Source organism: Planococcus citri, chromosome 2 (assembly GCF_950023065.1).
Source record: "Planococcus citri chromosome 2, ihPlaCitr1.1, whole genome shotgun sequence".
In the NCBI taxonomy this organism is placed as follows: domain Eukaryota; kingdom Metazoa; phylum Arthropoda; class Insecta; order Hemiptera; family Pseudococcidae; genus Planococcus; species Planococcus citri.
In genome coordinates, this window is record NC_088678.1 from 50003332 (window position 1) to 50029127 (window position 25796).

Below are 25796 nucleotides of genomic sequence, written 5' to 3' on the forward strand. Positions count from 1 at the left end.
TGTGTTTGTTTTTTAATGTACGATTTTCCTCAGATTAATCCTGCGATTTGGTCGCAATTTTTCACCCTGAAGTTCATTCATCCTATGAGAAAATTTTTAAAGGAGGTTAGATGGGGCTGGAAATTGTGAAAGTTGAAAGTTGAAATCCAGAAATTAGACTTCTGAATTAGGTACCTAATCAGTAGAGGAGATTAGTGGCTTAGGAGACTGAAATTTAGACCTTTTTGTATGTAGGTAACTATCTTTTCAGAATTTCGAATTTACATTTGGACATGGAAAAATTTTACAGTGAATTTTTAAAAAATAATTTCCAAAACTTTGTCATGTTTTTACTAACCCCCCCTCCCCCCTCCAAAAAAATACAAAATTTTGCAAAATGTGTCAAATATGTAAAATTGTGAAAATGGTGGAAATATGTTGTAATATGTACATTGTACATCTTTAAATAATAGAGCTGAAAACTCTGTAAATTTTATGAGACAAAATTGAGGTATAGGATGCACCCATGAGCAATTTCACAAAAAAAAATGTAAGAAAAACAACACTGGTCATCAAAATTTATCCGCAGCTCCAGGCTCGTTGCTAAGATTTTTAAAATCCAGGGAAATGGAGTTGTAACAAGGGCGAGACAACAGTGAAAGTTCAACATTCTGGAGTTTTGAAGGTGAATAAGGGAGAGGTTTATTCAATTCATCGAAAATAAATGTACAGAAAACTTGAAATTCAACCAAAAAGTCAATGATGAGTTATTTTTTTCAAGTGTAGAAGAGTCAAGCGACATGGATGATCAAATAACATGCTTTACATGGTAAAAAAAAAAAAAAAAAAAATACAAGAAAATGTAAGAACAGCAACAAATTTCATTCTTGGATTATTTTTTTTTTCAAAGCTCAATACAAGAAGTGTTCCACATTTGGCGAATTTTTGAAAATCAAATTTAGGTTAAATGCGAAACAATCATTTAGGCTATGTAATTTTGTGAAATTAACATCGATCATTGATTGGAAATGGGTTTGAGCAGTTTCAAGCTGTTCCACAGTCTCCAGCATATTTTTGAAAGTTTAAATTTTCATCAAATTTTATCCAACGAAGTTGAAAGCCAAAAATTCACTTCATACACCAATTTCAGCGTGCTGAGTCGATTAAAAGTGTAGTTTCAAGCAGTTCTGGAAACTTTTTAAGTGTATTTTTTCATAAATTTCACATTTGTTAAAAATATATGTAGCTTGAAAAAAAATGCTTTTATTCCATATTTTTTCAACTCATCAATTCAAAAAAAAATGCGACTTTTTCTTTAATTAATATTATTGAAAAAAATTCGGTAGTTGTCGCAAAATAAGTAATTTTACTGTATTTTTTCACATGAAAAACCAAAAGTTAAACTTCACTATTCGACTTTGGCTTCGAACAAAAAAGTGACATGTTTTTTTCAAAAATTGTAGAAGAAGTGACTATGTTTATAAATTTTAGTGTTTAATGAATCATCAGTCATCAATACGAAAAAGAAGGCGTGAAAAATACATTTCTTATTTTTGCAAAAAAAAAACAAAACAAAACAAAACAAAAAACGAAAATTGAAGCAGGTGTTAATCGAAGTCAGTCCTATGAGCAAAAATTCCAGCTTGAATACAAAATCCAAGCTTCATCTTTCAGCTTGAAATTCCTACATTTTTTGTACCAAGTTTTTAAAATGTTTTGATCCTTAAAAATAAGTTCCATTTTCATTTCCCAATGATATCAAAATTTGTTCTCAAAAATTAAATTTCAGTTCAAAATGTGATTTGATCTACTCGTACTTTTGCGGGTTCTCAAATCTATAGTGCTCGGACAAAAAAACCTACACAAATTAAGCATCGATTTAAAAACCCGTCTTGACAACTCAACTCTACCTTTCTCTCCTTTTCCATGAAATGAATTTTTTAGTTAGGTGTATCTGAAAGAGAAGATCTTTAAAATCGTAAATTTTCCAGTTCCACTAACTTCTTTTTTTCCAGTTTTTTTTTTATCACTTAGAAATAAAAGGTACTTACTTGCAATGCATTTTTTTCGTGATTCGTGACTTTTTGTTGTATTATTTTGAAAAATTATTCACTTTTTCAAAATGTCTATTTTGGAGTTGAATACCTAAATAATAAGGCAGGTCTATGAATACTTGCCATTACACTCCTGTCTTCCTAAAAATGTTATCGTAATTTATTCGAGGTAGGTAAGGTGTAACTAGTATACCTATCTATACACGCTGAAGAATGTGAAGTTTTTATGAACGTGTATGGTATGTTCACTTAAAGGCTGCATGCGGAGATATGACGTCATTCAAACTTTGAAGCTTAATTAGAGCTCAACGACACGTATTTCGAAAACTTTCAAACCTTTTCCTCTTCCTTAATTTATTGCTAATGGAAAAAAAGAGAGAAAAAAACAATCTAACGAGAAGGATCCAATTTTTCGTGGAAATACTCGAATATCAAGATTTCCACATGTAATAAAAAGTCTTGATTTTAATTACTAGGAAACTTTGAAACGACTAAGACACTCAGATTCAATGATTCTACGATATTGAAACTTTTTGACTAAATTATGCACAGTTGAAAGTTATATACGGGAAAGCCATAAATACTACTAAATAACTTTTTTCGTTTTAGTATAGGTACCCATACAGGTAGGTAAGTACTAAGGAAAATCTGCATACCTGCCAATCTGTCGCTATCGAAGAATTTTGATGCACGACTACATCAGATGCACTTTACTTTTCAATCAAATAATAAATTAGGTAAACGCTTAAGTTGAAATATTTATGTATTCGAAGGTTTTAATAATATAGACTGACTCAGACGAATGCTGTCAAGTTCATTCCCTCTCACTTCAACAGCGCAATACTCTAGTAAATATTCGAATCACAATACAAAATGACAGAATACACTCGCGGTATAGAAAACGAAAACATAGTTTTTTCTTTTTTTTTTTTCAACAAACCGTGCGTGTAGCTTTGTTGACTTTCAACTTTGAAAGGGGAAGATATCCAGTAATTCAATACAACGAGAAATAAAAAAGCAGGTTGCAATGTTAATGACGGTAAAATTTCAAGAAAGGAAAAAAAGAATGGCATTTGTCATCAAGAGAAAAGTAAACTTCGATTCTAAATTTATACCTATTCAGGAAAAAAAAAGAGTCAAAACACTTTGGAAAAAAATTGTTCTCAATCGACGTTTGAGAAGTACGACACATTTACGAGCTACGTGATTATCTGCCACGTTGTTCTCGTGCACTTGGCTCTTCTATGTACTTATATCCTCGACACAAGACACACTCTTTTTAACTGCGAAGAAAGAAACAAAAATTAATTACGTCTGTATAAAAAGGCCATCAGGGACAAATTGTCCGATCTTTTTCAAGGTTCCCTTCTCTTTCTTTCCCTCTCTACCTACATAAGTGTAAAAGTCTATAGTTTATGTTGGTAATCGTGCAATGAACCTTATCATCTTTATTAGAATAACTGAATAAAAATTTCGACACCTACCTACGTAACTTTTCCATAAAACTTCTGAGTATAGGTATAAGAAGTAGGAGTAGGTAGGTACTTCGATATATTATTCTTGGAAACAACTCACAATGAGACATTTCACGCATAATATTTAATGTTGATATTGGTGTGTAGTGTACATTGCAAACTTTCATTTCACACAAACTAAATCCGACTCGCTGTATAACATGTCAAAACTAAACGTGTTTCACGTTTCGGTATAAAATCCAACTTTAAATAATCCTACATAACTTTTGATTCATATATCACTGATCCGGGCTGCTTTTCGTGTAACATTTAAACCGTTTCCTTAAAATACATAAACTAAATCGTTTTGTAAACTAAAGTATGTAAATTTCATGCGTTAATTACTCCGTGCACCATATTTAACGTATATGTGTTCATAAACATGGGTCCGACGATGGCTACGGTTTCAGCCAAGATGTGCCTTTTTTTTTTTAGTTTTTCTTACAGCTCCTTTGCCTTTTAAATATTTAAATACGTGCTGTGTTTTTCGATAATACTTTTAGAATATATAATTTAAACAAGTTGCCTGTTTCGAAATCCTGTTGAGAAATTTTTTAAAACCATGAATTTTCAAAAATAAAATATGTAGGTATATTACCTACCAAATAAATAGGTACCCATGAATGAAGTGTTTCAAGGTGAATCATGACAGAATCGTACAACCGTTCATTTGTGTAATAATTGAAGAAGCTATAGTGATGAAAGAACATGGAACTGGATATATGATGAGTGCAAACTATGCAACTAAAACAAGAGAAAAACCTTAATAAAACTATGACCCTCCCCCCCTAAAAACTGAAACAGACTTGTAGACACTGGACAGCACCCAGGCAGCCCTCACAATATTCTGGGTAGTATTGTTTTCTATGTTTCTACCCAAATTTTGAATATTTTGGCTTTTTTATCGAGATTTTACTCGTACACATCTTCCCAATATTTCAATTTTGTGAAGCTCTTCTCCTCATTTCAATCATATTTTTTCTGGCAATGAAGGTCACAAAAAGTTTTTTTTTATGACACAAACTAAAAATGTTTTCAAAACCATTAAAATTTTAGATTTTTTTAGAAAAATCTCTTTTTTAACATTTTTTAAAACCCAAAAAACTCATGAAAAATTAAGGATTCGAGAAAGGTAATGTGAGGAGTAAGAGAGGGACCTTGAAGGGGTTTTCTACCTCTTACCTCCCTCGAAAAAGTGAACCATCAAAACTTTGATCCAGAGATGTTTGGTAAGTTCTGAAAAAAGCTTACAAGGAAATCTCACGAGGTGTCCACCTCCGATTTTAATGGGGGTCACGATTTTTGGAACGAGCATGGTCTCAAACTTCCATAGACGTTTTAGTTGCCGAAATTGATTTTTCGATTTTTGGCGAACTTTTGAAAATTCAAAATAGTCCAGCAGTAAAAATGATGAAAATTAAACTTCAAACTTACCTATGTCAATTTCCGAGAACCAAATTTCACGATTTTTTGGCCATTCTGGAGCCTTTATCATGATTTTCGATTTCTCCAAAATTTTAAAATGGTTCGAATCTAGTAAGATAGAAAATCAATTTTGGCTGCTAAAAATCGAGTAGGTGGCTTATTCTCGACCTGTTTATAGGATTTATCTCCATTAATTGAGTTGATTTACATAGTTACAGGACGTTTCAATAGTGCATTTTACCGACTTTTCGGAGAAAAGTGGAGTATTGTATTTGTTGCGATAGTGGAAGTTGGGTCGGGGAGTGACTTTTCTTTGCGTTTCGAGGGTCTGGGATCACGATAGGCTCATTCCCAAAATTTCAGGTTTCCTTATATAAGGTTTATATATATATAAATAGATTGCCCCCATACATTACGCAGCCCATGATATTTCACTGACTATTTGCGGACCGACTTAGGTTTGCACTAGCAGGGGCGCGCTCCATTTTTTCCGCGTGTTCTCACAGCAGCTTACTGCTGGGCCATGAGAAGAAGGTATATACTCCACCAGGTTGGAAAAAGACTTATATTTAGGCTTGTAATTCGGTTTTCGATTTTTGAGGAGAGCTCCCCACTCAAGTGTATGTTTTTTAGATATTCCCCAGACTTTTTGCGCCATCAAAAAAATGTTTTCGTTGACTTCGAGAGAGGCGAGGTGCTCGATTCGCTCGTGCATGTATTGCTAAGTTGATAAATTCGGATAATGCAGGTCTTTAATGGTATTCTGTCTCATATACACATTGCGTTGGCTTGTTTCTAATGTCTGTGGCGAGTGAAAACAGAACAGACTTTTTGCAGCCCGGTACTGGGCTGCAAAAAGTCTTGATGGGCTGCAAAAAGTCTGAGGTTTATCTAGTATGGGCTGCGTAATACCACTTTTCATGTGTATATATAGAGATATATATATACAATTTTTTTTTTGAATTTTTGATTTAAGTCGAAAGCTCCAAACTTTTGGATCGAAGTGAATATGCGAAATTATAGAGATCGTAGAGGCCTACTTAGATTTCAAGTTTCATCAAAATCGGTTCAGCCGTTTTCTAGGTAATGAGTTTTGAAAAATTTCGAAAAAAAATTTTGTCGCTCGATAAACTTGGAAGCTGCGTTCTTTTGGAACTTGATGATGATGCCAAAATGTTCGGCTAGTAGCCTAGTTGTGACATTTAAAATTTGATCAAAATCGGTTCAGCCGTTGCTGAGAAATTAAATTTTTAAAAAATTTTGTGCAAAGTCACCCCCCGAAAATTTGAAAAAGCTCAATTTTGTTTTCGATTACGTAAGAAAGCTACGAACTTTTGGATCATGGTGCAAGTGCGAAATCATAGGAATGGTGATGGACTTGTGATACTTCAAGTTTCAGAAAAATTGGTTCAGTCGTTACTCAAGGTAATGATTTTTAAGTGAAAAATGTCGAAAAAAAATTTTGTCGCTCGATAAACTTGGAAGCTTTGAACTTTTGAAACACGATGATGGTGACAAATTGTCCGGCTAGTATCCAAGGGCTGACATTTTGAGTTTCATCAAAATCGGTTCAACCGTTCCTGAGAAATGATTTTTTAAAAGTTCAATTTTAAATGAATTCGTGTGCCAAGTCTTTACTTAAATATTTAAGTACTCGTATGTGATGAGGTGAATTTACACATAAAGTTTAATTTCTCAGCAACGGCTGAATCGATTTTGATCAAATTTGAAATTTAAGAACTACACTACTTAGCGGAGATTTCGCCATCATCATCAAGTTCCAAAAGTTCAAAGCTTCCAAGTTTATCGAGCGACAAAATTTTTTTTCGACATTTTTCACTTAAAAATCATTACCTTGAGTAACGACTGAACCAATTTTTCTGAAACTTGAAGTATCAAAAGTCCATCACCATTCCTATGATGCCAGACTTGCACCATGATCCAAAAGTTCGTAGCTTTCGCGCGTAATCGAAAACAAAATTTTCAAAAGCTCAAAGCTTTCAAATTTGTCGAGCGACAAAATTTTTTTCAGAATTTTTCAAAACTCATTACCTAGGAAATGGCTGTACTGATTTCGATGAAACTTGAAATCTCACTAGGTTTGCTCGATTCCTATTAAGTATACGACCCTCAATTTTTTGTGAATCATTCGTGAACGAATTGATCAATTTTTTGAAAGAACCATTCGCCAACGAATCTTTAATTTATGAATAAATTCGTTCGCGAATGAGTCACTAATACGAATCAATTCGTTCGCGAATGATTCATTGAAAATTGAGTAAATGAATCAATTCGTTCGCGAACGAATCACATGTCTGAATCGGTTCGTTCGCGAACGATTCACTTGTACGAATCGATTCGTTCGCGAACGATTCACTTGTACGAATCGATTCGTTCGCGAACGATTCACTTGTATGATTCGATTCGTTCGCGAACGAGTCACTTATACGAATCGATTCATTCACGAACGAGTCACTTGTACAAATCGATTCGTTCACGAACAAGTCACTTATACGAATCAGTTGTTCGCGAATCACTGTTTAAATAAAAGTGGATCAATTCGTTTGTAAAAGATATTTATTTCACGAAAAGTCGGTCTTCTCACGCTTACTGCGTGAGAGTTTTTTTTTACCAGCCTTCTCCGCTTACTCAATGTTAAAATTACGTTGTTCAAAAAAAAAAGAAGGAATAATTTGGTAAATGGGGGAGGGGGGAGGGTCGATTTCAGCCAAATACAGCCTAGCGTGCAAATTTCAAAAATTTCTCCACAAACAGAAATGTTTTGATTTTTCAATTCTTTCCTCATAAGTCATAAATATCTATTCTGGTCAAACTGGTTGAGGATAAACCACAGCTCGATTTTTGCTGCCAAAATTGATTTCCGTGTCTTCTGAAGAAATATTAAAATTCAGGAAAAATCGAAAATCATGTTGGGGGCTCCAGAAGGGCCAGAATGGTGAATTTTGGTTTTTGGAGTTAGCATTAGTTTCGGGGGAAATTTCCATCATGTTTTTAATTGAATAAGTAGGTATAAATTTTTTAAAAGTTCAATCTGCTAAAAATGGTCCATTTTGAATTCTTCAAAAATCGAAAAATCAATTTGGACAGTTGGAATTAATCTAAAACCAAGCTCTTTCCAAAAATTATGGTATTGTTCAGGTCATAGGAATACATCTCGAGACGTTCCCATGTTTTACATCATTTTGAAATTTGGGCTCAAGTTCTCATAGTTGCAGTAACCTCAATTTTTTGAGGTGGGGAGGGAAGAGGAGGATTTTATGATTTTTTTTGTTGAAAAAAGTCGGGAACCAAAAGTACATTTTTTCATCAACCCTTTCCAGCCTTCCCAGGACCCTTAATTCTTGGATTGGATATTTGATTTTTTGTGAACTATCCTCTGCTCTGGATTTCCATGTTCAAATTGATACAAATGGCAAAACTTGTGTATGAATAATCAATGGGTCCCTTCGTCAGAAAAAGTACATTGTCTATACTCCACACAGCAATTTCATCTGTTTTTTTGTTTGAAATCGGTGGGAAAAAAGAAAACGTAAATTTTTGAAAACTGAAACCGAAACAATATATTTTTCAGTTTTCTATCGCATTCATGATATGTATTAATCGAATAGGTAGGTAGGTAGGCTTTTGTTAGACGAATTTTTAATTCAAATCTAATTAATCTTAATTATTATTCATTATTATCGTTAGATAAATACCTATAAATTATCATTTGGGAATAATTTTTGAAAACTCCAGGAGTAGTCTACCTCCTACATACCTTCCACTTCTCCACGTGGTATTTGTATGTATGGGCTACCTGTGTGTAACGTGCACATTGGCGTGTCGAATACGTGGTGTTTTATTTTAGGTAAATTAAATTCAATCACCTCTGTATTAGTTAATGGCTTGCCATTAGTAAGGCTTCTATTTTAATTACGTATATCGATGCGAGCTAAAACAATAATTCGCGCTTTTATCCGGTAAAATGGCGTAGTTTAAAACGCTATCGGCGTTTTAAAAATATACCAGAAGCGAGAACTGAATTACAGGTACCTCTACCTATCACCTACCACCTACGTTACACACTATATTACATACAAGAATTTTCATCAAAAATCGAACTTTATTCGGTATAGTTACCTAGTTTGTACTTATTTAGCAACACGTCATCTCAACGTGCTAGACGAAATTAGAAAAAAAAAACAAAATGAAAACATCGTTTATTATATACTTAAAATACGAAACATTCCATATGTAAATATTCGCGTTACTGTTAATAAGATAGGTAACGTGCGTATTATTTTCGTGAAAAATACCGGAGATAGTTGATAAACATGTTCGTGTTATCTTTCATTGTTTATCGAGACCCAATGCATATTTACTTTGCATGGAAATCGCGATTAATTACGAAAGCGAATTTATTTAGGCCTTTTAAAGCCCGCCTTTGCCTTTCGAATATAGGTACGAGTATATATAGCGTGATTTTTATATTAAACACAAACGTATTAAATAGTAGGATACCTTGAAAGGGTGCGTTTTGTTCAAAATGACGTATTTTAACGTCAATTAGGAAGCCGGCAATCTTTAGTAGGAAAAACTTTGCGCTTTTATTTCATCCATTCGGGTATAATAGCATCGACGATACGGTTTCCAGTGTCATTTCATATTCTTCCATATTTACCGCGCCACGATACGCTTGTATGGTATGGCGTACGTATAAAAACCGTGTCTTTATTTTCGTCGTAGTCGTAGTCGTAGTCGTCGTCATACAGGCCCCGCCGCCGACCAAGGATTCAGAACCCAATAATTTCGTTCTGTTTGTGCACATGAAAACTGTCAACGTAAATTCCATTTGAAGCATTTTCAGAATTATGTAGAAAGGTTTCGAGTTATTTTATTGCCACAGATGTTTGAAAAAGATTTTCACGGCGCATCGTACCAGTCATTTATCATCAAAGATTTCTCAAAACATAAAAAAGAACATGTTTATTTTTGAAAAGAAGAGAAAAAAATCTCTCTACCTAACAGGTACCTTACCTACCCCTTATACGTATCGTATATATACTTATAGTGTATGCGGAGAATTCGTGCACATTCGTGTTTTTTCCTATCCATTTTCGGTGGAGATTTTTTCTTTTTAATTTCCAGCCAGGACTTTTACAGTTGAAATTTATTTAACGCCTTCAATGTCAATATTGACACGCGTTACTTTATAAATGTTTCGCATAGCGAGCGAAATTCCAAATTTCACTTCGGAAAGTTGCAAAGCCTAGGAAAGTTTTTTTTTGCTAAATTTATTTTTTTTTACTTCGTGTTTAGTTATATAGCGCTATACGGTGCTTGCCTATGGTTAAGACTTCATATGTATAAAATGAAGTTCGACTTTTATCCCGATAAGTAACGTTAGATTTTTATTGTTTCTTTTTTTTTTTTTTTTGCTTGTAGGTACCTCATCTCTTGAAATTTTCTCAATAAATCATAGCCTAAAGGTTTATGATGGGGATGGATTTTTTAAATGTTTGATGTGTTGGCCAAAGGGCATAAAAAATGTAAACCTTCGAAAAGTTGTTGTTATTTTTGGTCGAGTTTGCTTACTTAGTGCAGCGTTTACGAACAAAAGGTGTTAAAACCGTGTCAATTTTTCACCTCAACTCGACCAGATGGAAGAAATGGTTAAAGTTGTAGAATTTTTGGTAGGCTTTAGACTACCTATGTACATCGCGATTGAAAAGCTGAACAACCGCATATTGACGTAGACTTATACAAATGAGACTTCCGGTTGCTTTTTTCATGTATTTACACAAGAACTAATTCAACCATATTCGTCAGATCATTCGGAAAAATTTTCTATATTGGCAGAAGCGTGTCAGAAAAATTATTTTTTTATATTATAAAATGCCAAAATTCACGCTTTGTTTTTTTATTTTTAGAGTCTTAAGTACCTATGACTAATTTTGAATCTTTGATATAATCTATTGTGAACAGCAGATTCGCTCCAAGTTTAACTGATCTTGAGATAAGTATAAGGCTAGGTTGTTGGCCAGTCGAGTGAAAAATAACACTGAAAAATAGGTGTTAATAGAATTGCATACTCGGTTCGCCGTAAATAATACACTATATACTTAGGTGCTCATATTTTTTACGGCAAATTAAGTATGCAATTTAATTAACACCATGAGATTCTCTTCAAATCTACCCATTTAAGGTAAACTGGAATCAAAAATAAGTTGGATCTCATGATTTCGCTGAGATTTTCTTATGAGTTCCCAATGCTCTACCGGAATTATTTTGTGATTCCGTGTGAAAGTGTCAAATTCTGAAGGGTCGGATCTCATGACTGATTGAACTTGAAGCAAATCTGTTCCTGCGATTTCAAAGATGAAGTACCTATTAGAAGATACAAGATCCATTATTAAATTTGAATACCTTTTTTTTTTTTTTTTTTTTTTAATTTAAATTTTGTATTATTCAATATTTGCTGAACAATCACTTTACCAGAGGGGTTTATAAGCAACTAGACAACTTAAGCTAAACTCAACTTTTCAAGACTTTGACAAAAGTTGAAAGTTAACATTAGTTATTTCTTGGCCAATTTTCAACTGCTGTATGGGAGCAATATTGCGAAGTGAAGATGTCCTGGTTTCAGTTTTAATTGGATTCAGTTTTGGTTTCCATACATGGAATCATTTTGAGATTGAATCGATTCATTCTTGCAAGTTGTTGATAGAAGTTGGAAGATTGATATTTTTTGACAATAAGCAGGTGTCATCAGCAAACATTGCAATATTGGAATATATTACATTGAATGCGAGTAGGAATATTGTCATAAATATCACTGCAGTAAAATGTGAATAACGTTGGGCTGAGTACAGCTCCTTGAGTTACACCTTGCACTATTTTTCACACCGTTGAATGTGATTGGTTGACTCTGATAATGAATGATCGGTTTGTGAAGTAAAGATGCAATGATTTTGGTTAGAGCTGGTGGAAGTATTTTAGCGATTTTGTATATGAGATCAGCATGTCAGATTGAATCAAATGCTTGTTCCCAGTTGGGTGAAAATCTGCCCTTCTGCCAATAAAAACGTTTAGTTGGCATTTTATACTTGAATGCCAATTCACAGGTGTAATTTGAAGCGACTTTTCAGGTTGTTACATTTTCTGCACATCAGAAAACAATTTCTGCTGAAAAACACACTACAAGAATATTTTGTAGCGTAAGGCGTAAGACATGGGCAGATATGTACTCCTGCCTGCTTCACCCAACTGGGTTGTATATCCAAAAAGGCTGCTACAGTAGGTATATTTTTTGTTTTCAAAACCATTTTGGATGAATTCTGTGATGTGATATACCTAATTGATGAACAGCTGAAGTTTGTTTTCTGAATGCAGGGCTTCATACCTAAATGCTTTTGGGTATGGGTATTGCATAGGGGTACAGGTACAGGTAGGGGAAACCCGTCTAAGATGGCATACTGTCCAAGATGGTATAGTGACGATTACTTGAAAACTACAAACTGAAAAAAAAAGTTTTTCACTTAGAATGTTGTCAACACTGTGAACATTAAATCTCGGTATGTGACAAATTTTTTAATGATGAAAGTAGAAAAAAAACGACAAACAATATTTTGGGGGTTGTGATTTTTACATTGCTGCTACTTTGGAATGAGATATTTGGTTTGAAAAATATTTTGTTGGAAAAAAGTGGTTGAGAATACAAAAAGTATAAGAAAAAAGGCTTATAATGAGCTAATATGTAGTTATAATAATTTCATTACCTTGTGCTTCTAATACGTAGCACTCTGAAATTATCAACATGTTTGGCTAAGTTGGCACCTACTAATAACATTGTATTTTCATAAAAAATGTTCAAATGAGTTTTTCTTCATTTTTGAAATATTTTTATTGGTATTATTTCAGCTTTTGTACTTGAATTTTGTAATAAAAGCCACTTTTAATCAAGTTTTTCTTAATTTTTGAAATATTTTCATAAATATTTCAGCTTTTGCAATAAAAACCGCTTTCCGTCGAGTTTTTCTTCATTTTTGAATTATTCTCATATGCATTTCAGCTTTTGTACTTGAATTTCGTAATAAAAAAATAGCTTTTAATCGACTTTTTCTTCTTTTTTGAAAATTTTTTATAGGTATGCTATCTTATCCATACCTCTGTCCAAGATGGCATATTTGGAACTTTTTTTAAAAAATGCAAATTACAGGTAGGCTACTAAAAATGAGTAAAATTTAAAAACCAGGGGAGGAATTTGTAGCCAAATTTTCACAGTTTCAGATAGTGTAGGTACTATTCATTTTTTCGGATAATTCATTATAGCGCCCTCCAGATCGCAAAATGTGCAAAGTATGCCATCACAGACGTGTCTCCCCTACAGGTACGCGTACCAACTCCCCATTTTTTCAGGTACAGATATGGGTACAGAAATTGATGGATTTTTGTTCGGGTACTCAGGTACGTGGTATGGGTACGGGTTTGAAGCTCTGTCTGAAGCCGAATTGGAAGGGAGGAATTGTATTCTGTTTTTTGAGTTGATCTCGAAGTTGTTTCAAGATTATTTTCTCCAAGAGTTTTAAGAATGTGTTCAGTAAACTGACTGGACAATTTCCATCTGGCGACGTCAATATTTTGTTGTTTTTTTTTTAGGTAGGTAGGTATTACAATAATGATGGCTTGCTTCCAGGCAGAAGGAAAATATCCAATTTTTAAACAGACATTAAACGTTGTGCAAATATTTTCAATACAGTTATTATAGGCAAATCTTAATTGTAATACACTATACTTTTTAGAATAGGATCTCAACATCCTCTATGGACATAGAAAACTGAAATTCATTGAACAGCGAGATTTTAAGATGAAAGGGTTAGGGGAGGTAGTTTTTAAGCTTGAAAAAGGTCTAACAAGTAAAGTATGAGCGATGTTCTAATCATTTAATTAAAGTACCTACGTAGTTTTGTAGAACTTTTAAAATGACATTCAATCTTTTTCATGGCATTTTAACAAATTTTAATATCTATCAATATAAATAAGAATTTGTTTTGTTATTTTGTTTTAGGTGAGTATCTACTTTTCGCTGCTATGATAAGAATTAAGTAAAAATAACACGCGGATCAAAATGAGTAAGTCAAGTTGGTACTTCTTATTAGTAATATTTCACTCATTATCTTAGGATGAAGGTAGATTAGTTCATCGAAAAAGAAGCGAAATTTGATTGGATGAATTATTTCTGTCTTCTCAGCGTAGATTCTTTTTGATGAAGAAGAACGGCAAAAACTAGAGTAAAAAGGCATATTTTCTTCAAAGTCTACGTTTTTGCAGTTTAGGTCTATAAATTAGAATAATCCTCGATAAAAGATTGCAAAAAATGAAGAAGCCCGTATAAAAATGCAAAATAGCTCCAACAGGTGAAACGTATAATGTTATGAGTCACAAACAAAGAAACTTTTCTACTAAAAGCGGTAGAAAAAGTAGCTTTATAAAGGAAATAATTATTTTAGGAACTCGAGTTGATGATGAATTTATTAACATAGTGTTCTTTTTCAAAAGAGGAAATAAGCATTTGAGAAATTGGTATAAGAAAATTCAAATATAAATTTCCGACGTAACTGGTGGAAACCATTGAAATGTAAATAGGTTTTTGAACTTTGGAAATTTATCCCGAGAGCCTGTTTTGTTAATAATTTCGTAGCTGGGTATTGCACCCATATTTAATTGTTGATTCAAAATTACCATTTACCTATTGAATTTTATGTTTTAAATTTCGACGCAGACGAAATATGTACGAGTAATTCGTTGGCAAATTTCTATTCAAAGATGGTCAAAGGGTCTGAAATTAAATTCCCTTTTATGTTTGAGGAAATCGACCAAGGTGAAACGTGTTAACCAACCTATTAAGCCGATGGTCTTATAATACGACGCTATAGTAGTTTAGTCGCATCAGGGGGTAATTTTTCAATAATTGTGGTAAAATACCACTATAAAGTAATAAACATAAGAATTCTTTCAACGACAATAATTCTCTTTAATCTTTTAAAAAGTGGGTAAAAAAAAGTTTTCAAATTCATTCTTATTGCAATCTCCTCAACATCGATTAACATTTTACAACGGATAAAATTCTGAAAAGTAACATTTCCCCGTATACAGCGTCCCATTTGGCTTCGGCTCCCTATATTAATATTTAATGGGAGTTTAAAACCTTTTCCGTCCTGTTTAATGGGACATTAAAAATCCTTCGAGAAACTTTTTCACCTCTAAGAATGTTAGCATTTTTTGGCATCGTATCAAAAACCATGCTCTTTTTAAATTGATAACAAAATTGCACTGAATATTAAAAGTTTAATAACAGAAGAGCCGATATTTTAAATAAAAAATTTACAGCTAGAAAAATTTTCGCTTTTGGAGGTTACGTTTGCCGTTTTTTTTTCTTCGCGTTCGCTCGTTCATTTTTCAAAGCGTGAAAACAAAAACTGATATTTATCAAATGCGACCAAGTTGCTCTTAAAATACAACTTGAGAACAGATTAAAGGAATAAATTATACGCGACCAGTACAATGGCGTGCGACGACGCGACGTTTGAATTTAACATTTTTCTCAGCAAGTTTTAGTTATACGTACAGATTTCAATTCTTCTTTTCTACTATACTAGGTAATACTAAACTAGAATTCGATTACAGCGATACTTTTCTCGTTATAATAAATTCTCATTATGCTACCCTAAAGTGTAGGCGATGTGCCAAAATTATCATACTGTTTCGCAAGATGTATCTTCGGCTTTTGAACCTATACAAAGAATTTTTCTACATATTAAATTTTTACGCGTAACGTTTGTTCATTTTAGTATTACCTACTCACTTCTTTTTGGTATTCGATGTTTTCGAAATCAAGTTTTGATAATATCTTCAGTTCACACGTGTTCGATTTTCGTTTTTTCAAGGAAACATGAAATATGCAAGAGTATATAGTTTATAGGGTGTCTTGGTAGAAGAAAATCAATTTGAAATATAGGCGATTTTTTGAGCTCGTGTGCACATTTATTATCTGACCAGCTTTTAAAAGACAAAGATGGCGGTATTGATAAATATTAATTTTTCAATAATTTTAAGTAGATACGTCTCGCGATGATTTTGATTTTTGTGATAGTCTAGATGTTTGCTACGTTGAAAAAAAAATAAGGAGATACTTATTGGCATCACAAGTACATAAATTATTGGGGTGGATTGCAAAAAAATCAAAGAATTTTGAACAAATTTGATGGAAACTTTCATTTCGGATCGAAAGTTGTCACTCAGAAAAATTTTAGTCTCAGAGGTGTCCCTATAGAGAAGGAATTTTTGTAAAAATAGTGGTTTTTCGCTCTAGCCTCTCCCTAACCTGTTTTGGAAAAAATGGTCCAGTTCCAAAAGATAGGTATGTATGTATATGTGAGGGCGCATACGGAAAGGGACAATTCGACCAAAAAAAAAAAAAAAAAAAAGTTCTCTGAAATTGTTGTAGGAACTCTGTAAAGGGTTCCTACAACAATTTCAGAGAACTTTTTTTTTTTTTTTTTTTTTGGTCATAAGGACCCTTTCCGTATGCGCCCTCACATATGTACTTACCTACTTTTGAGATCGTACGTCGACCTTGGCTATTTCCATCAAAATCCAAGACTTGAGTGGTTAAAACTTTGCCAATTACTTATTTTTGGGAAAAAATTTTCATCTCGAATATTACACGTTAAGAATATCTATCGTTTTTGAAACTGGCAGAATATTTTTTGCAGTGGTACCAACTTTTTTTTTGTTGTAAATATCGTTAATTTCGAAAAATCGTGAAGTGACAAAAATTTGCAACATTTTTTTGAGCTTTTGAAATATGTACTTGAAAGCCATAATTGTTGAATTTAATTTTGGGGGAGTATTTTTCGTACGACAAAAAAGTGCGTCATCACGACAAGCATTTTTTCGTTCATAAAACATGAATGAACGACAAACAATGATAAAGTTCCACGCCAGATGAAGCCCGACAATAAAGTATTTATGAACGACTGCGATTTAATCACGAGATGAGCAGTATTCACGCCAAAATAATTTCATACACCACAGAACATTATCAGTTTGATTATGGTTATAGTGTACCGATTAAAATCGTATTTTGTACAAATTTTGACAAAAAATCAACTCATATCTACACGATTGTAAAAAATTTGAATTTTTAAAAACTCTGAAGCTAAAATATTGTGAGAATTTTTGTATTTTCCCAACGTTCACGGAACCTTGATGGGTCAGACTGCTCTCTAGCCCCCCTTCGTTTCGTCCCTGAGGTCAAAAGAGGAAGAGGGGCCGCCCATAAAAGTCCACAAAAGCATTACAAACATGTTTTTTCTCAAATTAAAATTTATTTTGCAAAAAAAAAAACAAAAAAACGCGAGTTTTAATTGTGGAGTTGTTTGGAGCTGAGCGAAGGGTTTAATAACAACAATAAAAAGGATCAAGTTGCAGAAAATCAACTTTCCAACAGTCTGTGTGTCGAAAAAAATTTCAATCGTGTACTTTAATTTTTTCGAAGAGGCTCCATTTTAGAAATATTTGCAAAATATTACAAATTTTTAAAATTTGTCTTTTCACTTATTCTTTTATCTCAAAAACTCAATCTCATAATTGGATTTTTGGTAAAGTTTCAAGCTTCAAAGAGCCATCAAGTAATGAAAAAATAAAAAATTCACTAAATTGACGTCGAAATGCTAAAGATTGATACGCCTGCAGTGGTATCTTATTTTTGTACTACATTGGATTGTAAACGATTTCGAACAGTTTTGAGCAGATTCTGGAGTCCCAGCAGATTTTTGAAAAATGAAATTTCCACAAAATTTTTCCCAGTGAAGTTGAAAAATCTGACAGTTGGATTACTTACTCATTTCCAATTTCAACATACTGAGTCGATCTGAGATACCTAGTTTAAAAGTTGTTTTGAAGCCTCCAGCAATAGGTATTTTGGAAATTCCATGATTTTCAATAAGTGCCCTAAAAAACCGTCCAGATTGGTTCTTTATGGTGACTTACTTGACCAATTGTATACCGTTTTTCCAAAGTTGGTTTTCGCTGTTTTGGAACCTCACCATAATATTCTTCAGAAATTTCATGATTGAGAATGTGATAAATAAAGAAAATACACGATTTTGAGTTTGCGAAAACCAATTTTAGAGAAATGATACATATGCAGCTAATCAGTCAAGTAGGTCACTTGCCAAGTCTTAATCGCATTTATACTGGCTGAAGTTGAATTGGACAGATTTTAAGGCGTTTTTGGATAAACTGGAATTTCCAATTGGAGTCTCTAAACTGTTTAAAATTCTTGGAAATTCACCTAAAATGCTCTGTAGCGCCTGAAATTTTCTTTAGCGATATATTTCTGCATGTTCTTTTGATTTACGTTTGTTCGGCTCCAAATTTTTCTGTCAGTTGGGATACTCTCTCATTAATACGTACTTATGTACGTAGTACATCACATAGGTAATTTCGTCCCTTTTTGAACTTTTAATGAACTTCCAACGCATTTGCCATACCTACCTATTATTTTCATAGAGTTTTCGTAAGTATCATTATTGTACGATTTTTATGAATTTTCCAAATATACTCATTTCAGAGGAAGTATTTTCAAAGTCTTTTAAAATTCTGTAACAGGTCAGAAATGTTCCACTGCGTAAACATTTCGCTTGATTCAGAATTCAGAAATTGAAGGATTGTGGCATTTTTTGGCATTCAAAATTCCCAATTCAATATCATTTTCAGGATACACTCGTATTTTATTGACTAATCGGTGCACTTCGTAATCTAACCCGTTATCATCCATACTAGGTAGTTACTCCACTGTCCTTGATAATTCCGAAATATGTGAGTACCTACTTTTTTACTGACGTCGAATGATTCAACGTAATAATTGAAGTGTGTTCTGTGTATAGTTACAGTTAGTGATTCGTTAATAAATTGTGGAAAACGAACTAATCAATGTATGAATTGAATTTTGGCGTATTCTACGTAAACTATAGATAAATTTTTCAAGGTGCACAGAAACAAACACTTGTGTAAATTGGACCACATGCGCGAAATTTACATTTATCTGTGTTGAACATTCGTAATGGAAATTGCGATTGATGGGATAACTACGAGTAGGTACGAAAAATAAAATGCATATCACCTTCGGAGGGAAATTTTCAATGATCAATTTTATGGGCTTCGTTGAAACATGTCAAAACATAAATTTATTCGCATTGTACGTATTTTTTTAAAAATAGGATAACTACATACGAGTAAGTACGAAAAAAATGCAAATCACCTTCGGAGGGAAATTTTCAATGATCAATTTTATAGAAAATTTTATGAGCTACGTTGAACAATGTCAAAACATAAATTTATTCGCATGTGTATGTATTTTTTATTGTGTACCTAGTAGGTAGGTCTAGGTATCACTAATTCGTCAGTTTCTGAATCCATAGTACGTATCATTTTATGCCGATCACTTAAATAAAATGTCCGCGAAAATCACACTTTTATGTTGATACGTTTTTCTATTCGAATTAATAATGTGTCCGGTTCTCCACGCCTGGACAATGCAAGATTATCCAGCATTTAAAGGGTAAAGAATGACGATTTTTATGAACCACGACAAAACTTAAACGACAATTTTCACATTTCGTTATGCGGAAATATTTTCAGAGCACCTCTTTTCAATCGAAGAATCGAAGATCTTAACAGAATATGCACTAACGCGGCTAAGAAAATAAGTTATCCAGCAGCAAATTATGTAGCAACGATTTTGCCAGAGATGACTCTTTGGTATGGAGTTTCAGATGTCGATTTCTACAAGGAAAAACTCGTCTATTGTTATGGCAAGAATGCCCAGGCCGCTGGAGGATTTCATATTGGCAAAGGGCAATCATTGTACGGAGTTTTTAAATATTTTTGTGAAGTCGGAAGAGATTGTACCCCTGATCAGAATATACCTGGCCGTTTATAAACGATATCTGATCACCTGTTGAGATCCACATTCATTTGTAAAATAATCATAGCTCGACGATTTGATTTAATTTGAATAAATTCTTGTTAAGTTGAAGTATTTTTTAGTTTCGGTGCATTGTTTTTTGAGTTATACAATTTGTATAATGTTTGTTGAAATTTCGAAATTGAATTACCAATTGCAAAAAATTTTCGGTTTAAAAAATCTAAAAAGGAACCGGATCGCTGCAATTTAAAAAAATAAATAAATGTGGTTATGGCATAACCTCACTTTTTACTTACGATTACCTAGTAGAAATTTGGTTCACGCATACTTTCGAGCACTAGTCGAAAGCTCCATCCTATCTCATTTTCCTACTTGTACCTTACTCTTATTAATGCGCTTTGAATGGCTCCCTTTTCATGAATTTTCTTTCCTTCAAGGGCACCCCAATCGAGAAATCTGCAGAAAAATACGAATTAAAATTTCATAAAAACTTCCCTGCTACTCAGTGTCTGCCGGCCCGAAAAAGGCACGAAAGCACAAAAATACGAGTAGTACCTATAGAAATTCCTTCAAAAAGCACTAAAATTTCTAAAAAAATTGGCATATCTTGAAACCTATTTGCTTTTGCGTTGAAGAAAGATCATGATATTGAGTAACAAACGTAGATTTGTATTCGTATTTTGTAACTTCAAAACTTCGAAGTTCGCCGAGAATGGAATCAAAATCAGTTTGTTACGATGCCTTTTAAAAAATTGAATATTCTTTTGCTATTATGACAAATAATATGAGAAAATCATGGGGAAATTCGCGATTACCACTTTCGCTACCAACATTTGAATTTCAAAATTAATTTCGCAAAAAAACGAAAAAAAGAACACGAGTTTTAATTACATACTTATGGGATCATTTGGGAAATGAACGCTCAAAACACGAAGGCACTCAGGGAGCTGAGCAAAGGGTTTAATATTAAGAACAATAAAATGGACCAAGTTGTAGAAAATCAACTCTCCAAAAGTTTGTAGGTCAATAATTTTATTTCCAAGGAGGTTTTATTTCCGAGGAATTTGCAAAAAACATCAAAATCTGCAGTTCAAAATAAAACGTTTGAAAACATTGTAGGGTAAATGTGCCTAAGTTTGCGCGCTTCCTAAGATTGCGCAGTAGCGATTTCTCAGAACCTGTGAGAGCTACAACATTTGATACCACCTTTACTTGAAAGAAGAATCAAAATGACCATACTTGATGATTTTTGGTGATGGTTGCACCAAGTGTTTCCAACTGACAAGCAAAAAACTTTTTTTTCAAATTTTTTTATAACTTTTCCAATAAAATCGGCACGCGACAATTTTTATGGAAATGGCAGTAGCAATTTAAATAAGCTATTTTTAGATTCGTCATTGTCTGGGGATTATAACAAGCACGTATTTCAAGTGTTTTCTGCTTTAATTAGGTTTCAATTTTTCAATTTTTTAAAAAAACACCCCTGTGCCTAAGATTGCGATTTTTATTTTTTGCCACTTTTCTAGACTAATAATGATACTTTTCGAAATTTTCATTAAGAATTCAATTTATTTGAATGAAATGACACCTTATATACGTATTACGTATATCGAGTTTACTCCTTGTCAAAAAGCTTGGGAGAAATGGGTGTAATGCTGGAAATACCAGATATGAGCGCATTTCCAGTGTGGTTCACTCAGAAGTTTCAAATGCACGTTCATGTGAGACATTTTGTTTGCTTTCATCATTAATTAAACAATATTGACGAATTTCTATGTTTTTCACTGGTGCACAATCTTGGGAAGGTGAATGCGCAATCTTAGGAAGGCATATGCCTAAGTTTGCGCATTTGACTTTTTTTAGTTTTTGGTCAAAATATCAAAAACTAAATCAATTACAAATTTTATTTCTGGCGCAAATCATAGCCAAATGTTTGAAGAACCTTCTGTACAAATTTCAATATTCTAGCTCCTTTTCATAAAAAGTAGTGAATGTTTGAAAATTAGGTGCGCAAACTTAGGCACATTTACCCTAAGTACTCTGGAGATTAAACAAACGTTCTTACCAAAGAAAAAAATATTGTAGGTAATGAATCAAATTTTCAATTGTCTACTTTAATTTTTTCTGAGGGGCTCCATTTTATAGAAACATTAGCAAAATACTGCAAATTTAAAAAATTTGTGCTTTCACTTATTTTTTTAATCCCAAAAACTCAATTTCCTATTGGATTTTTGGTAAATTTTCATTAGTCAAAGAGCCATTAATGAAAAAATGAAAAATTCACTAAATTGACGTCAAAATCTAAAGATTGATACGTCTGCAGTGGTACCTTATTTTTGTACTACATTGGATTGTAAAGGATTTCGAACAGTTTTGAGCAGATTCTTGAGTCCCAGCAGATTTTTGAAAAATGAAATTTCCACAAAATTTTTCCCAGTGAAGTTGAAAAGCTGAAAGTTGGATTACTCATTTTCAATTTCAACATGCTAAGTCGATCTGAGGCATCTAGTTTAAAAGTTGTTTTGAAGCCTCCAGCAATAGTTTGGTAATTTCATGATTTTCGATAAGTGCCCTAAAAAACCGTCCAAACGATTGGTTCTTTATGGTTGGATCACTTGACCAATTATACACCATTTTTCCAAAGTTGATTTCTGCTGTTTTGGAACCTCTCCATAACGTTCTCATGATTGAGAATGTGATAAGTAAAGAAAATACACGATTTTGAACTGATAAAGAGCAACTTTAGAAAAATGACATGCAGGTAATCAGTCAAGTAGGTCACTTGCCAAGCCTTAATCGTATTTATACTGGCTGATGTTGAATTGGGCAGATTTTAAGGCGTTTTTTGATAAACTGGAATTTCCAATTGTAGTCTCTAAACTGCTCATAATTCTTGAAAATTCACCGAAAATGCTCTGTAGCACCTGAAATTTTCTGTATAGTGATATATTTCTGCATGAGTTCTTTTGATTTACGTTTGTCCTGCTCCAAATTTTTCTGTCAGTTGGGATACTCCCTCATTAACAGTAAGTACTTAATCAAGTACATACATACCGAATTTTGTCCCTTTTTGAATTTTTAATGAACTTTCAATGCATTTGCCATACTTGGTTATTATTTTCAAAGAGTTTTCGTATCATTAAGTACTGTACGATTTTTATGGATTTTCCAAATATGCTCATTTCAGAGGAAGTATTTTCAAAGTTTTTTAAAATTCTGTAACAAGTCAGAAATGTTCCACTGCGTAAACATTTTGCTGTGTTCAGTGTAGTTAGTGATTCGTTAAAAAATTGTGGAAAACGAATTAATCAATGTACATACTTATGAATTGAATTTTGGCGTATTCTACGTAAACCATAGATACCTAAATTTTTCAAGGTACACAGAAAAAAACACTTGTGTAAATTGGACCACATGCGCAAAATTTACATATCTCTGTGTCGAACATTCGTAATGGAAATTGCGATTGATAGGATAACTACGATTAAGTACGAAAAAAAAATGCAAATCACCTTCGGAGGGAAATTTTCGATGATCAATTTTATAGAAAATTTTATGGGCTACGTTGAACAATGTCAAAACATAAATTTATTCGCATGTGTAGATAGGTAAGTTAGTATTTTTATCATTAAAAAACGTATTGCTCGTGTGCCTAATAGATAGGTAGGTACCATTAACTCGTCAGTTTCTGAACCCATAGTATCATTTTGTGCCGATCATAAAAAAAATGTCCGCGAAAATCACACTTTTATGTTCGTACATTTTTCTATTCGAATTAATAATGTGCCCGGTTCTCCACGCCTGGACAATGCAAGATTACCCAGCATTTAAAGGGTAAAGAATGAATGAACCTCGTCAAAATTTAAACTAAAATTTTCACGTTTCATTATGCGGAAATATTTTTTCAGAGCACCTCTTTTCAATCGGAAAATTGAAGATCTTAACAGAATATGCACTAACGTGGCTAAGAAAATAAGTTATCCAGCAGCAAATTATGTAGCAAAGATTTCGTCAGTAGAGAAGATACTTTTGTATGGAACTGGAGCAAACGATTTCTACAAAGAAAGACTCGTCTATTGTTATGGCCAGAATGGCCAGAGTGGTGGAGAATTTCATATTGGCAAAGGGCAAACCTTGGATGGAGTTGTTAAATATAATTGTAACTTCGTCGACAGTACATATTGCACCCCTGATAAGAATATACCAGGTCCTTTATAAACGATTTCTGATCACCTGTTCAGATCCACATTCATTTGTAAAATAATCATAGCTCGACGATTTGATTTAATTTGAATAAATTCTTGTTTAGTTGCAGTATTTTTTAGTTTCGGTGCATTGTTTTTTGTGTTATACAATTTGGATAATGTTTGTTGAAATTTCGAAATTGAATTATCAATTGCAAACAATTTTTGGTTTAAGAAATCTAAAAAGGAACCGGATCGTTGGAATTTTTGTTAAAAAATGAATGTGGTTGGCATAACCTTGCGTTTCATTTACGATTAGTAAAAATTGAATTAAAATTTCATAAAAACTTCCCTGCTACTCGGTGTCTGCCGTCATCTGCCGGCTCGAAAAAGGAACGAAAGCACAGAAATACGAGTAAGTAGTATAGAAATTCCTTTAAAAAGCACTAAAATTTCTATAAAAAAAATTGAAGTCATTATTAAAACCATCGTTGTTTCTAATTCTTATTCAGTTTTCCTCGATTTAAGCCTAAAATATCAAAATCCGCAGTTCAAAATAAAATGTATGAAAAATTGAATAGAATTAATCAAGGGTCTTACCAGAAAAAAAAAAATATAGAAATATTTGCAAAATATTGCAAATTTTTAAAATTTGTTCTTTTACTGATTTTTTCATCTCAAAAATTCAATTTCCTATTGGATTTTTGATGAATTTTCATGAGTCAAAGAGCCAATAATGTGAAAAATAATAAAATCACTGCAATTGTTACGTACCTACTTAAGTAAAAGTATGCACCTTATTTTTGTCCCACATCACTTTGAATTGTAAATCGAACAGTTTTGAGCAGTTCTGGAGCCTCCAGCAGATTTTTGAAAGTTGAATTAATTTCCACGAAATTTTCCCCAGTGAAGTTGAAAAGCTGAAAGTTGGTTTACTCATTCCCAATTTCAACATGCTGAGTCGATGTGGGGCATCCAGTTTAAAAGTTGCTGTTCTAAAACCTCCGGTCATATTTTGAAAATTCCAGTTTTTCAAAAAGTTCCCATTCAGTTGGGTAGATCGCGTTCCTGTTCCTGTGGCGGGAGATTTGAACAGCGATCGGATTTTTTTCGGACAGACCTCGTAATCAGTCAAATAGGTCATTTGCCAAACTCCAATCGCATTTATACTAGCTGAAGTTTAACTGGATAGATTTTAAGGCGTTTTTTGATAAACTCCAATTTCCAATGGGAGTCTCTAAGCTGCTCAGAATGGTCAATTAGGGGAGCGGCGAATTTAGGTTAGGTACATCTACATACTTACGTAGGTACTAAATTTCAGCTTTCCAGGTCATTCAGCAAAATTGTGATTTTCAGAATTCATGCCATTGTAACTTGACCAGAAAGAAGTGAGATTAATCTTTTTATTTCAATTCACATGGTTTTTTAAAAACATTGCCCGGAAGAAACCGATTGGATATAATCAAATCTGAACAAATCTAATCAAATTGAATCAATCTCATTCAAAAATGTTCCACTGCGTATAAACATTTTGCTTGATTCAGAATTAAAAAATGAAAGGATAATGACATTTTTTTGCATTTAAATCCCCAATTAAATTTCATTGTCAGGAAAATTTATTGGCGAACTGGCGCACTTCGTACTACAT

At 33.1% G+C, this 25796-nt stretch overlaps 1 protein-coding gene and 1 long non-coding RNA gene across 3 annotated transcripts in view; both read left to right on the top strand.

The window, feature by feature from the left end:
• Positions 1 to 25796, top strand: part of LOC135836283 (nephrin-like) — a 204343-nt gene that overhangs the window by 87480 nt on the left and 91067 nt on the right. The gene's annotated exons all lie outside the window — the stretch shown is intronic.
• On the top strand, positions 23573 to 24281 carry LOC135833783 (uncharacterized). The gene is made up of 2 exons (XR_010556548.1): positions 23573 to 23798; positions 23873 to 24281. It is a non-coding gene; the product is annotated as an uncharacterized LOC135833783 (long non-coding RNA).